This window comes from Anopheles arabiensis, chromosome 2 (assembly GCF_016920715.1).
Source record: "Anopheles arabiensis isolate DONGOLA chromosome 2, AaraD3, whole genome shotgun sequence".
Classification (NCBI taxonomy): domain Eukaryota; kingdom Metazoa; phylum Arthropoda; class Insecta; order Diptera; family Culicidae; genus Anopheles; species Anopheles arabiensis.
In genome coordinates this window covers 25,236,007-25,250,879 of record NC_053517.1, presented here as the reverse complement: position 1 = coordinate 25,250,879, position 14,873 = coordinate 25,236,007, and the positions used below count along the sequence as shown (strand labels likewise).

The following is a 14,873-nucleotide window of genomic DNA, read 5'->3' as shown; positions in this document are numbered from 1 at the left end:
GACGCAACATTCCAGGCCTCGGCTATTAGTATTCATGTTTTAGTGGTGGATCACGTTTAAATATTCATAGCAGTGCCGGTATGTATCCACACCGATGAGGGAAACCTTCTCACCTTCCCCAAACGAAGCAGGTTTCCACAGTGGTGTACCAATTCACCTCCTCTTTGTGAGGACGCACTTGGGTGGAATGACTTGCGAAAAATAATTTACAAAAGGGCTTGGAACAGGGAATTGTTTGGTGCAATATTTTAGCTTGTTTTCTATTGTATTTATTGTCATTTGTCATATTTCGAGCAGTAAGGGTTATTTGTTGCTTTAATGGTTATGTTAGGTGAAAGGAACATCTAGGTTATTTCATAGACATAAGCCTTCTGCTTCACTTTATATCGTTTAAGCGTGTACTCAAGCTTTGGGGAAGGATTCGTTAATTTAGCAACTTTAATAGAAACGAGTAGGCACAGTCTCGTGGTACAGTTGTCAATACGTACGACACAATAACATGCCTGTCATGGGCTCAAGCCTAGAGTGGATCGTCCCCCCGTAACACGGAATGAATCTCCGGCTGTGCGGTACTGAATAAGTCTCGAAAGCCTGCATAGGTCGCGGCATATCTACTTACGACGTTGCGTCAAATAGAAGAAAAAGAATCGCAACGATTCCTTGACCATGCAAGGACATTTTCGTACTAATATATCGACTGCTATTAGCTTGACCTTAAATATAGTTTTTGTTTTGTTTATCATATATGAATATAGCTCAACATCTGTTTTTGGATGTAACTCAATGCGGAAAGACAGTAGAATTATCTAAGCTAACAAACAAATTCCATTTTATGAACAGTACCTAGATGTACGTTTTATTTAAATTACCCATACACAATCAAACGGTTGTTCAAGAGCGACTTCTGTCCCTAGCATCAATTCTGTCGTGTAAAATTCCACTCTCAGCTTTGTACTCGGTACCTCCAGCAGAAACGCATGCACACGCTGAACATCAAATGATAAACCCCGTCCTCAGCTGCAAATCCTCGGAAGAGATCAAACACAACTTCTGCAGTAGTTACGGGCAAAATTGACATACTATTCCCTGGCTCGGAAAATGTGCAAAGTGTGCAGCGCACAAACAGCCCTTTGCTTCCTCGTTTCAGCATAAAATGACGGGTTTTTGTTTCGCTGTGCGGAAGTTCAGCTTCGCTGAAATCATCGCCAAACACACGCTACACTATGCAGGCAAGAGTTCGTGGAAGTGTTGTTTTATTGTCCCTTTTTCAAAGCAGTCCCCCTCGCTCTGATCGGTATGGTACACAGTATGGTAAGTTTATTAGGAGGGGGTGAGCAAAAAAAAAAGACCAATGTACTCGCGCGATACGATCAGCCACAAATCGAACGTCATTCGATAACAGCAGCGCACATCAGAAACCAGGTGTGCGCTAAACCGCAACGATACTTCAACCAAACCGAATTTAAACTCGGCTGTGTGTGTACAGGCACCATCATTCCAGTGTCCTGTGTCAGCACTGCCGAAGCTGCAGGCAATGATTAGCCAAATAAACGTGAGGTGTGTTGGTGTGTGTGTGTGTGTGTGTGTGATTGTTGTGTGCGCTCGTCACGGTGAGCACACACCGTACCTAAACCTCAGGTACTTCCAGGATATCGAATAGCGGAACGCACGTCAACTTCCACTGATTGCATATCGCGCAACGTTCGCAAATGCAGCATGCAGCTACTGTCATGTTTGCTCTGTTGGCGGTGCGTTGCGAGAGGAAGGGAAGTGAGTACTGTTGCAGCGGGAGATAGCACCGCCCGACCTGGCGGGACCTTTTACGGTGCGCAGATGGACGGATATCGATTGTGTGCAGTGCTGGGGATGCGCAGGAAGTCCACCGGTACGCAAGCACGAGGTTTTGTTTGGGGAATTTGCATGAAAATGAGGTGGAAAAACCAGGCCTTCCGCGGGTCAAATCACCCATCCCACACACACACACACTTTCTCTCCTCGCGGTGCGGTCCAATCAAAGAGCTGTCGATCGGTTCAAGCCATAGCGCTGCAGATCGCGATTGTATGTTTGCAGTGATGAGTGGGCCTGCTCATCAAATCGCAAATCCAGCCACTTGCCACAAAACGAGGTCAACGGGCGCGATGACCGGTTTCGGTGGGTTCTGCTGGCCCGCGTTGCGCCCGAACCCACCAGACAACGGGGTCGATTGATGTGCCATCGATGGAGAATAGAGTGCTACCGAGGAGACGGCATAGTTGGGGACGCTAGAGATGGCGAAAAATGGTGGAAGGTTTTAATAGCTGTTTAGGTACGGCAGCTCACGCAAATTGAGGTTTCTATTTTAACCGGCTGCGCGGCTCATTTCCTTCCTGACCTGCTTTTGGCGTCTACACTGGGCGAGTGGATGTTCTTTAAGCAAAAAATGAAGGCGAGGTTGCAAAAGAACGCGAATCAATTAATGTTATTTATCATGATAATATTTTATTAAAGTGTGTCGGTAAAAAATGGACCCGTTTTTTTCACTTTCAACGCGACGACCCAACCTGCGTAACACACCCAACCACTTGGGAGGTGGAAGTGAACAGCGAACAACGGTATGCTTTGTGGTATTTTCAAGGCTTAGAAGTTTTGTCTTTCCAATTGCCGGAGGAGAGGGACATCATCAGTAGTCCACCCACTGTTTTCTCTTTCTTTCTTTCTCTATGGTCCTGTATCTCTCTACCTCTCCCTCTATCTAGTCACCTAACGCGATGCGTCATTCATGTCACCCTAGTCTCCCTGCTGATCGTGATGCAAACGACTTTTTGCTCTCTTATCGATTAAAAAACTATGTGTCGTCGTGCCACCGGTCCACGGCCCTGGGTGATGCGTTCACCAGTGTGACAGTGTTGCGTGCGAATTATTTATCTACATCGCGATTAATTAAACTGACCGCGTGTGCGTTTGAAATAATAATTATACCGTTGCCTCTAATGCGTTACCGCCCTGCGCGGTGTACTGTGTGCCGCAGAGCGGTGGCATATTTGTTGTGCCCCTTATGGTTTATATTGCCGCCCGCTTACCGGCCACGACGCACAAATTATGGTAAAATATTCAACGTTTCACGTGGGGGCATAATTGATTGCAAACTAGCGATACCGATAGCAACAATGGGGGCCGTTCGATCGATCATTAGGCGCGTTTCTTATTTGTCGTATTTTTTGTTTGTACTCTCCCCATGACACTAAACTGAGTGACAAGATACCGACATGGGGGTATAATGTTTTAGAATTTAATTAATTTATCGAAACACAGTGGCGCTTTTAGGGCGGTAGATGAATGGGATCATTTATGTGAGGCATATTTAATTGGTTCAAGGTTCAATATTGCTTAGCTTTGTACATTTAGGCTAATGGTGATTCGGAGAACAATGGAACCGGAAGATATCTGGCTTGCTACCCATAGTTATGATTCTAACATAAACTTTAAAGAAGTTTGATTCATAATTGCGGCCAAGTGGTATTGCAACATTTGTCATTACTATCACTCTAGTAGCAGCGTTAAATCTTCTTCTTCTTCTTTGGCTCAACAACCGTTGTCGGTCAAGGCCTGCCTGTACCACTAGTGGGCTTTTGGCTTTCAGTGACTAATTGATTTCCCCCCATAGCAGGATAGTCAATCCTACGTATGGCGGCACGGTCCATTTGGGGATCGAACCCATGACGAGCATGTTGTTACGTCGTACGAGTTGACGACTGTATTACGAGACCGGTCTAAAGCAGCGTTAAATAGTTATTAATAAATCACTGTGATCTGGAATATCAAGCAAAAAGGTGCTACGTTGAAGCGTAACAGGAAACAATATCCTACTTTGTCTGGCTGAGTGGGTAACATGGAGATCATGGTGCTTTATTTTTAGCTCTCTTCTGATGCTCCAATTTGTTGAACCCCTGAAACTTTTGTCGTGCAGTAAAAAGATTAAAAGAGAAACGTTGTACCGTCATGCTTGTATCAAGGGTTTTCTCAACTATCCTACTACTCAGCTCACCATTTCCCAAAAGTCCAAATCTCAATGGGCAGCTTAAAACAAAAATACTGTAAAATATAATCTCATTGACAGTTCTGCAAAAATTTAATCCACCGTCATTATGATCCTTCGTCTATATTTGTCAGTGTGTGCAAGTGTGCTATAGGGCAGGCATACAAAACGAATCCTAAATCTTGTCCCAAACGGCGCTTACTAGCTCGGTTCGAAATGGCACTGGCAGTTGAAAGTGTGTGCGTGTGTGTGTCCCCTTCTCCCAAGAGTCCCTTGAAGGACACTCAATACATCTCTCCCGAAAACATAAAAGCTCTCGTGAGGGTCGACGTAATTTAAATACAATCAAAATTCAAATATCGTAGTCATGTCCTCGTCGAGAACCTTTTTTCCCCGGAACCATGTGTGCCTATACAATGGAAAAGGGAAGCGACAAGGGGAAAGAATTTTTGTGGGGCTTGAATGTATACTAGTCCTTCGTCACCGTGTATCGATAATACAGCAGGAACGGTGTACACCGACCGGAGGGAGGAAGGGTGCAGTCTGTGAACATAAGATGACAAATAAAGAAAGAAAGTATTTCCATACTGCTGCTTCCGTTGTTTAGCCTTTCCCGACGGGGATCGGGCAGTCAATGATTGTCCAGGGAGACCGAATGTATTCTGCTGGGCAGCGTTGTTGAGTACCAACCTTTCTCTTTTTAGTTTTTTGCTCTCCATCCCCTTCGGGTGCGCAAGATTGATCGGTGGTAGAGCGGCATCCGTGTCGGTGACACCCAGTGTAGTAGCTCGACTGTTTTGTCAAGTGCGGTGTCAGCTGCTACGGTTCATTATTCTTTTCCGTCGGCCATGAACGGGCTGTGTGGGCCGGACAGAAAGTTCTACTCTCAGCACTACGAGCGATTTTGTGCAAAAGTATGACACGGAATGAGTTGTGGCGAAGGGAAGGAACGGACAGCAGCCGGTGCTATTGTCTTTGGATCACTTTCTAGGTTTCGGATGTACAAGGATAATGTTGAGCTGACCTTTGTGAAAGGCAGTGGGGCAAGTTATTTCTTGGATGACCGAAAACTGTGAGGTTTCGTAAGAGTTATCAGTAAACTCTATAATTATAATCCGTTTTCACGCACTGGGCATTTCAAAATAACACTTTTTCTTGCATAAATTTATCTTTAGTTTGTAAAATTTATTCAACCGTACTGAAAGTGCAATGAAACGAAAGCTGCCAAATCCTTGTCCTTCGTTGAGTACGCATTGAGCATGGGAATTCAAACGAATAATACATGGAATATACTCTCTTAAATTCTTTCTAACAACCAATGCATGGTTTCGTTGGAATCTTATTGACAATTAGTAGCTACCTTTCCAGTAAGCTTGTAAAACACCGGTTCAACCAGATTTGAAAAGCCCCATAAAAGTTGGCTTCCACGAACAATGCGCTCCTTTGCTTCTTTGTTGTGGAAAGCCATTAATCCGTTACTGGGGCCGTATCGAAGCTGCAACTACAGCACTGCGATGTGGTACAATTTCGCCGCTGAAAACTGTCTTATTTATTAATTTCGAAGCGGAAACTTTCAGCTGTAAGCTCATTTGTGGGTCTATTGTTGTGGATGTGTTTAATAGAAATCTCGAATCCCTTAAACTTTCCTCTTGCGGCGCAAAGAATCACCGACCTTCTCCGAAGATCATCCATCCGTGTAATGTTCGTCCAAATCAGAACATTCAATCTACAATTCGCCCCCCTCGCCCTGCTGTGCACTGCTTGAAAACCCATTAAAAGTATTTAACCTTTCCCGAGTTGGAGAATACTTTTCCGAGGAAACACAAGCTCCGAGGAACGATTGTACACCATCGGCTGACTTCCCACCAGCACACAGCAGAGAGCGTCCCTTTCGCCCAGTGGCTTTTACAAACACAAAGTGCGTTGGGAAGATGGTGGAGGTGAGAGACGTCTGCCTTGTACTAAACCACCCACCGCAGATCATATTTTAAATGAAGCTTTCAAGTGGTCGAACCGCAACCATCATGCCGGCAAAGGCACGCCCTTCTGTACTGTGGTAGAGTAGGATAGCTTTCGGGAGCTTGTTTTGTTGCTTCTTTTACACTGTGGAAAATCGCACAAATGGTGCTGGAAACAGCTTTCACCCAGTTTGGGTGTCCTGCACGCTGCGTTGGAGTTTTATTTCGCTCGAATGCACTATTGCACCCGTTGTGCCATTTGCACAGCGGCGGTGCATTTACTGCTTACAGCAGGATTGGACGCAATGTCACATGCGGGGGTCATACTATCCTCTCCTCCTGTTGCGTACTGCCTCACAGCGGGGCTGTTTCAGCGTAGATGTTTCATGCTTACTGACAGTTATATTACGTGTGACATTATGGTAGTTTTTTGTTGCCTTGTTGCTTCTTTTTTATGATTCGGCTGGATGAGTCCGCTTTCAGTGTGATCTACTTCGCATCAGGTCGTGAAAGACGTTTTTTCCTCTTCAATTTTTCAGCTGTCACTTCGCCGTAAGCTTTATTTTTACCGAGCATTATTGTGCCATGCCTGAGCAAGCGAATGATTTGAGGGTATCATAAAAAAACAATACTTTTCCATGGCGCTTTCGTTTGCTTTTTGTTGAATCGATTGAACATACCTACCATTTATAATAGCGGATGAAAGGGCCGCACACAACAAATCCGGTGTAATTTGGTGTGTAGTAGCTTTCAATGATTCCTATTCATCAGCAAATAAGTGGTGGGTTGGAGTGGTTGAAATTTACTGCTTTAGTTTTTCTTTTCTATTTTACTTTTTGTATTTTTTTTTTTACCAAATTCTATGTGTAATGAAAAATTGCTATAATTGGCTATCAAATACCTGGCGCACTCACCGCCTATCAAGGACAAACCGAGCAACCTTTGCGTGGTTGACGAAAGTACGATTATAAATTCAATACCATGCCAAACCCTCTCGTGGCGTGGGAAACGGGCACGTTAATGCGGTAATACGTACGTTTGTTTGCTAGTTGTAAGTGAATTTTCTGCTCCATCAAACAACAACATCATCATCATCATCACACAGGTGCGACGGAAAAAGTTTCGTGCTGCATTCTGGTACTCTGATGATTTCGGTAATTGTATACTACGACCACCACCAGCCCCATCGCCCTAACAAACAACCACTCATTAGGCTTGTGCATGCACTGCGGGAGCTGGCACTGGCGGTGCAAAATGTGTGTGTGTGTGTGTCTTGGTTGTAGAAAAAGCACGGTCCATCTGTAAATCGGCACTGTGTATCGCAATCAGGATAACGACCCAAAAGCGCATAATGGCGTCCTATCGTACGCGCCATGTTCGTTCTGCTCTTGAGAGGGCAGGTTTCTTAGCATGAGGGAGCATAACAAGTATGCGCACTAGGGTAATACAATTAGACCCAAGGTTCGGCACCGCAAGGGGCAGCGAGCGGGAAGCGAGTATGGAACAATTTTCTCACTCTAAAACAAATTATTTCTTCTCCAGCTTGTGCCCAGCAAAAAAGAGGGAATGAAGAATTTTTGAAGAATTTTGATAGCAACGAGTTCCCCGAAAGAGAAAGGGAACTAAGGCACAGCGAGCGCGGGATTGCTGCGGGAAGAAAAACTCCCAGATTTTGGCCCATTTTCCGGCGAGCCAATTTTCGCCCAATCGATTTGTGCCGAGCTTCCTGCTGCTGGCCGACCGCCCGTTCGCTCCATCGGACGAAGGCTCCATTTAGCGCCCAGCCCTCGGCAGGGCTCGCTCGACTGTATTTTGGGGTGTCTTTAATTGCGAAACTAATTATCATAAAATTTTATATGGTTTGTTATGAAATATGCATAATGTTGCAGGGCGATGGCAGCGGCCCAAGCGAGGCCCGAGTGTTTTTAGCGCCCGACTAATGGTTGTGCGGTGTGTTTGTGTGTGGAGGGCTTCTCGGTGGCGTCTTAAAGCAATTTGGTGGTACCACAGTCGGAAAACTGGAGACGAGCGAAAAACGAGGAAGCTAATTTAAATAATAAAACGAGTTTAAGGCAGCATAGAACTGCTCTTTCTCTTTTAGCCTGTTGGCTAATGCTTTCGGAAACTAATGTGCACAGTCGGATAGGCAGCGGTAGCAACGGCGTAAGACATTTCAGAAACGAATAAATATCGCACTCGCAAGTTTTTGTCGACTCGGTGAGTAGTGTGCTAGTGGGTGTTTCTTTAAGAGTGAACGAACCAATAACAACACCAAAAATCTTAGCAGAGTTTCTTCTTTTGCCGGCTCCCAACCGTTTCGTATCGAGTGAATCCTTGCAAGCAAATCCACTCCCCCATACTAGATTCATCTTTCTTTATTCTATTTTTTCTGAGCCTCTCATTCGAATAAGAAGAACAATCACCAAAGTGGTGCCTTTGATGCCGTGATACGGTTAAACAAATGGCTAGGCATTACTTTTCGGGGGGTTCGGTGGCGCCTAAATCCGATCGCTTCGAAACAGGATTCATCAACGAGAGCACCTCATGGGGCTCGGAAAGTGAAGAAGACAAGAAAAGGAATTATAAATGGAGCTTGTTTCCTAACGCTTGCGCCCGTTCTTTTGTTCGATTGTGGAGTATCCCAGCGTTTAGTGTACAATTTTCTCTTCGTTTCTTTTTTTGTTTTGGTTTGCTTTTCTAAAGAAAATGCCACTTCTCGCTTGCGTTTTGGGAAATGAATATCAAATTTTCATTAAAATGTCGGCGTTTCTGTGTTTCTTCTCTTGCGATCTTCTTCCATCTGCGCCCGCCTGGTATCCGGTAGCTCGGATACAAACTACACTCCCCCACTCCCCCCCCCCTAACCCTCAGCGTATTGCCTATTCATTGCCGGCTCCCGACACCGATACACCTGGGGTAATCAGATACGGGTTAGGTAGGTGTACATTTTTCGGGCTCGAGCGAAAATTAACGACACGGGCCTACTCGTTAGCCCACTCCCGGTTTCGGAAACCTTGCAAGCGCTCGTTAGTGGAAATAGAAGCATGGCGAGCACACAGAAAAAAAAAACAAGCAGAATAGAAACAAAAGTGAACAGCAGAAAAATCGAAAAAAAGACAACAAATGAATACTGAAAAATACAAGCGTTTTTCAAACAGCACTCAACAGCTATGTACACGGAAATGGGAGAGATGGGGGTATGAAAGGACAGGTGAAAGATAAACAGAATGGATATAAAATGGCGCATGAACCGGAACAGGGTTGGCGATGGGGATGAGAATGAGAAAGCGAGAGAGGGAAACAGGGAATTGGGCGGAAGGGTTTCGATGTAGTAGAAAAGCGAAACATAAAGCTTCAAGGGGCTCGAGAGTGGGCGAATGTAATTGAATTTTCCGGAACGAGTAAAATCTTAGCCCTTTTTTCTCTGTGCAGGTTTGGAAAAATAGAAACAGTTTCGGGGCTGTTGATATAACCTCTTGTGTGTGTCTATGTGTTTTTTTTTAATGTTTTCGAGGCCAAGAAGAGCTGGAAGGATTAAAAGCATCCCAAATCGAATTAGTGAAAAATCTGGTTTTCCCACAGAAGTGGGTCGATTCGGTATTTGGGAAAGTCCTGTCCTGTTATGGATAGGTTTACCATGTCCAGACTGTGTGTGTGTATGGGGTGGAATGGATAGAGGGCATACACACGCACATACACACATATATACATTCGGCTGTGTGTCATCCTCGAACGAGGGCCAGATTCGTCGTCCCCCATCCTGCTCGGTAATAACTCACATATTGAAAGTCCCACGAGTGCTACAGATTAACGGAAAAACACAGAATACCAATCTTCCGGGGTGAAAGGGGAGGGCGAGGGAATTGGTAATATCCATTAAACCTGTCATTTTCATCAAATACATACACAAACACACACGAGCTCGGGTGAAGGTGACTTTTCCGGGCTGAGTCCGGTACACAGCGTGCAGGGTGACTATAGCGTTACCTCATCTCTCACCTCCACCGTCAGCGCCTTCTATATCATCACCGTGTTACTCCCGGATCCGGAATTAAACCCGATCGGTGTCCCAAACCGCTTGGGCCCCTTCCCGAAAACCACAACACGACACGCCGGTGCTCATTACCATTGCCTCTGTCATGTATCGATTGTAACAATCCGATAATGGGAACATTTGTGTGTAAATGCGAATAGCTTTTCCCATTATCGTGGCAGCGCCATTCTAACGAGCCGTATGGGATTAAGTGGCTCCCTCTAAAGCCACTCTCGCCTGCCGGCTGCTGAGGTTTAGCCGCGTGCGCCTGGATACGTGTTGGCCGGGTGTGAACGGGGAGAGAAATGCGTCAACTTCTGCCCACATACATACACATACACACACGTTTCGCAGAACGATCAACGCCCTGTTCGGGTAAAGCAAGGTGGCTGGGGAGGTGTGCACAGGCCACCGTACGGTAATGAAAAATTATGCCCCGTTCCGGCAGATCAAATCAACAATAATTACCAGTTGAAGTTAATTGAATTCTGTACCTTCACACAAACCATCCACCGACGCTGCTGGAAGGAGGTTTTCGGCATTTTCCAGTTGATGATTTTGCCGTTTATTACATTTCCACGTTGCCCTGTCGCTCTCTGCCCCCTACATTTTGCCCCCGGCGGGGGGCTAGTTACAAGCGTACAGCTAACCGCACAACCCCAGGAGCCCTAGCATCATGACAGAGTGCTGTGACATGGAAATAAATCACAGCTCCAATCGAGCGTCCAGCATCGTTGCCTTTCTCCGCCAAAAGGACACCAGCTCCTTCGACCTTTGATGCCGGCGAGATCGAACGCCAAGAAGCATGGTCATGTGTTTTTTTTTGTTTTGTTGGTTTGTTCTTTTCTCAGAAATGATGTAATTTCTTCGGGCGCCCTTTGACAAACGCCTAGCATCGGTCTCCTCCTTCCGCGGCACATCGCACAGCACTGATAAAAGCATTAGTGAACCGTTTGTTTGACCGTTGTGCGCGTCTCCGTTGCGCTAGCAAGTGATTGGAGTATGTTCGTGTTCGTGGTTTCCCTTTTTTTGTAACCATCGGAAACGAGTCCAAACGGGAAAGGTGCCGGTTTGAGAGTGGACATCCTGCCATGCTTTTCGGGCTGAAAGCGTACACATTTTCGGTGTCCCGACACAGTACACAGCACAGGGAAAGGATTTAAGCACAGATGAGCTTCGGTTATGGGGGGTGCAATGTAACGGTGGTTTGCGGGATGGGGACGGGGAAGGGTTGTGGAGGACTCTTCTTTTTTGTGCGAGCCGGAACTGAAACTTTTGAACAAGTTGGAAAGTAATTTAAAAGATTTCATCCCTTCAACTCTCTGCGCCCCCCGGATCTGCGTCCTTCCAGCTCGCGTGGAAACTGAAATGAGTTCCAGTTCGCTTCCGGTTGGCATTACGGTACACACAAACCTCCTGTCCGCCCATGCCACCGTTTTTCTCAAGATGTAAGAAATTAATCGTGTGAAGAAATGTGGAAAATTGTGAAATATTTGTGTCGCCTTAAGCAAACTTCTCTTGTGTTTGTGGCCAACTCCATTACACAGTGTATGCTGTGAAACGCGCTGTCTTGCTACCCTTGCTGTAGTTCTACGCTGTGTTTTCGGTGCAGTATGGAGAGCAAAGTAATAGTTTCTACATGTGCTGCAAAGCTGGCAAAGTTAATGCAATTGCATGTGAAAATAAATCATTCTGAAGGCAAATGGCAAGCTGTTTTTCAAACTGACTGTTTAACAACGGTGGGATTGAACCCATTTAGTTTTAATTTAGTTTCAATTTTTTTTTTACGAAGCATCACATTAAATGCACTTAAGTTTACTTACCTATTATTGACGTACAATTTGTAGAATTAATCTACATTGATAATAACAAATCAGGCACTTATCGAGCTGTTTTCTTTCATTTTCAGGTGTGTAATCCAATCATCCGGTTTTCGCAACGCCATTCTGCTCCATCTATCCGCACACACACACACACATCGACCCAGGTATGGTGCCGTCAGCCGCGGTGGACAAAGTTGTTCGATTAATTAAAGTTCTTATTTATTGCTCTCGTTTCCGGCGCTTGATGAGATGCGCCAGCCACCAACAAAATAGTCCGAAAATTTGTACCGTGCGGTTTCCTCCTCCGGGCGGACCGTATCTGCCAGTTCTCTCCTTCCCTTGCGTACCTCCAAGCTTTTGATGGGATCCTATTTGTAAAACCGCACACCAAACGCGTTCCCATCAACCCACAAACCCCTTAAACCGGACAAACGATGGTGTAAATCCTGGACGATGGCTTCCGAGTTTCGGCACTGTCTGTACCGCGCTTTATTTTCGGTTTCGGCGTCGCATCCTGTCCCATCCCCGGGGGTGGGGAGGGATAGGTTAGCTGGTTGAAAAGGGCGATCCCAGAATCGTCTCCACATCCGGTGGTGTGTCCACCCATCGCACGGTCTTTGGATTACCTCAATTTGTTTTGTATCGTTTGCTCATCCCTTCGACCAGCGATGGTGGACCAGCGATGGTGCAAATGGACACCACCACCGGTACAGGAGAAATGATGCAAAGATGAAACAAAAGCACCGAAATCCCCGCAACCGGCTACGACTTTATCTTTATCGATTACATCGACTCGAAGAGCTGCTCGACCGTTGTTCTCGTGGGGCTCCACATTACATGTGGCAAATGTCCCAGCACGACGCCTTTTGGTCCGTTTTGAACGGGTTCATTCGATACAATCGAATAGAGCTCACAGTTGGTTGGATATCCTTTCGTAAAGCAGTTTCAAAGGAAAGATAATGATGATGATGATGGTGGTGATGGCGATGACGTCGTTGTTGTTTGAGATTTAAAGCACCCGAAATGGTGGCATTGTGCCATTACACATTACTTCCGGTTGGAAGAAAACCACCATCGTCTTACCTTTATGTGGCAATACGAATCTTTGCCCCGGTGACGATGGAATCGTTCCAGCCGGCAGGCGACCGGGCGCTTTGAACAGTATCGCTCGAAACACGTTTGATCATCCGGCTGGAAATCGATCGATTTCCGGTACCCCGGCCCCGGTTTGCAGCCATTCTTTGGCTGTCTTGGCTCTCTCTCTCTCTCTCTCTCTCTCTCTCTCTCTCTCTCTCTCTCTCGTGCATTTCGTCCTATGTTTTGCTCTCGCTCGTGCACTATTGCTACGTGAGACTTTCATATTTATAAACACACCGAACTGTCATTAAAAGCTCATAATTTATTCGAACCCAAGATTCGGCTAGCCGGGGAGCGCGCACTGGTCCCGTCCATTTCAGGTTCGAAGCAATTCGTTATCAGGACCTCGATTTCGTTCAGTGTGCGACCTACTGTTTCGTTCGTTTCGGAACACGGTCAACCACACACACACACACAAACATATATAAGGAGAGACACATACATTAGATGTGAGGGAACCACTATCACTGCTGGTGTAGACAATTTTAAGTATTGGCTGTGAACGACAAACATCGGCACGGGGAAAGGCACTGGCGGGCCCGCTGGAAGCAATGACGCAACAGCTCATTTGCTATCGGAAGTTTTTCTTTTTTCGGGGCGTTCGTTTTTGCTTCGAGTGCTTCAAAAGATAGAGCTGCATCGTCAACGGAATGGTGTGTGCAACCATTGCGCCATGGACCGACCGACGCTTGGCAGTGGCAAAAGACCTATATCGAAACCAAATCGACAAAGACCCGGCACCAGCGTACCATTACGAGTCAGCCTCGCGGGACTGTTGCTGCAGCAGCGAAGAGAGAGACCGAGAGACAGACAGAGAGAAAGAGGCAAGTTCATCGATGGAAAATAATGTTTGTGCAAATTATCATCACATTTTGCTTGGCCGGTTGTGCATATCCTGGTGTATATGTCTGTTTTCGGTGTGCCTAATGTCGCCGGAAGAGGCAGTGTTACGATTTCACCAGGCGCAGGTACCGGAATAGTACATTTTTCTTCCTTTCCTCTTTACTGCACCCCTACCATGCAAGAGGATGCGCATGTGAGTGTGTATGTGTGGTCATGTTTATAGTGCTTCAGGGAGTTGTAGTGCTTGGACTGTTTCATACATTTTTCATCTGTCTGCAATGAAGCGACGGAAAAAAGGGTTGGGTAGCGTCGTGCAGGATCGGTCCCGTTGCGATCCAGACTATATACGGACTATTTTATACGAAAGTTGATTCCTTTTTTGTGGTGGTTGTTGTTGTTACTGGCATTTGTTTGCTAGATCTGTCGTTCGTTTCGTACCATTGGCCAAAATGGGAACGTAAAAACGCCAACACAGGCAAAAGGTGGTTGCTGTTTTGTTAGCCTATGCTTGCCTCCCAATGTTGTACCGCTGCTGCTGCTGCTCCGTTTATTCATTTTCCATACGGCGGCGGTGGTGGTATCACGGCGGCGGCGGCGGCGGCAGTGTGAAATTTGCGCAAGATGGCTTTCCATCGTCCGGGTCGTTTTTCAACGGAATTGTAAGTACGTTTGCGCCTGACATCTGAGGTCACATTCGGGGAACGGAGTCGTAAACTTCTTCACCTTTGCAAACGCAGAGCAGGGGAGAAATAGTGATAGAGCAAAAGCAAAAAGGTGATGCTTTTCTTTTGCATTTCCCTACATCGCTCGGGTTTCCATAAGCTTCGCGTACGTTTTCAAACTTTCCCCCTTCTGTTGTACTTAAAAGTGCATAAATATTTACCGTGTTTTGTTAGTGTCGCGCTCCAAAAGAAAGAGAGAGAGAGAGAGAGAGAGATTGATAGCAAAAAAACACCAAATGTCACCGCCTGCATTGTGTTGCACGGAAAACTTGCATTTCAGTTGGTCGTCAGTAGGTGTTGATCCACCTTGCGACAAGTAAAACGAACCTTTCCAACACAGG

General features: G+C 45.9%; 1 protein-coding gene across 9 annotated transcripts in view; it reads left to right on the top strand.

The window, feature by feature from the left end:
• Positions 1-14,873, top strand: part of LOC120898768 — a 135,470-nt gene that overhangs the window by 90,841 nt on the left and 29,756 nt on the right. Inside the window, exon 5 of one of the 9 annotated variants that reach the window (XM_040305139.1) lies at positions 11,917-11,994. The exons of the other annotated variants lie outside the window; for them this stretch is intronic. The gene's annotated coding sequence lies outside the window, so the exon portion shown is untranslated. The remainder of the gene's footprint in view (positions 1-11,916; positions 11,995-14,873) is intronic. 9 annotated transcript variants of the gene reach the window in all.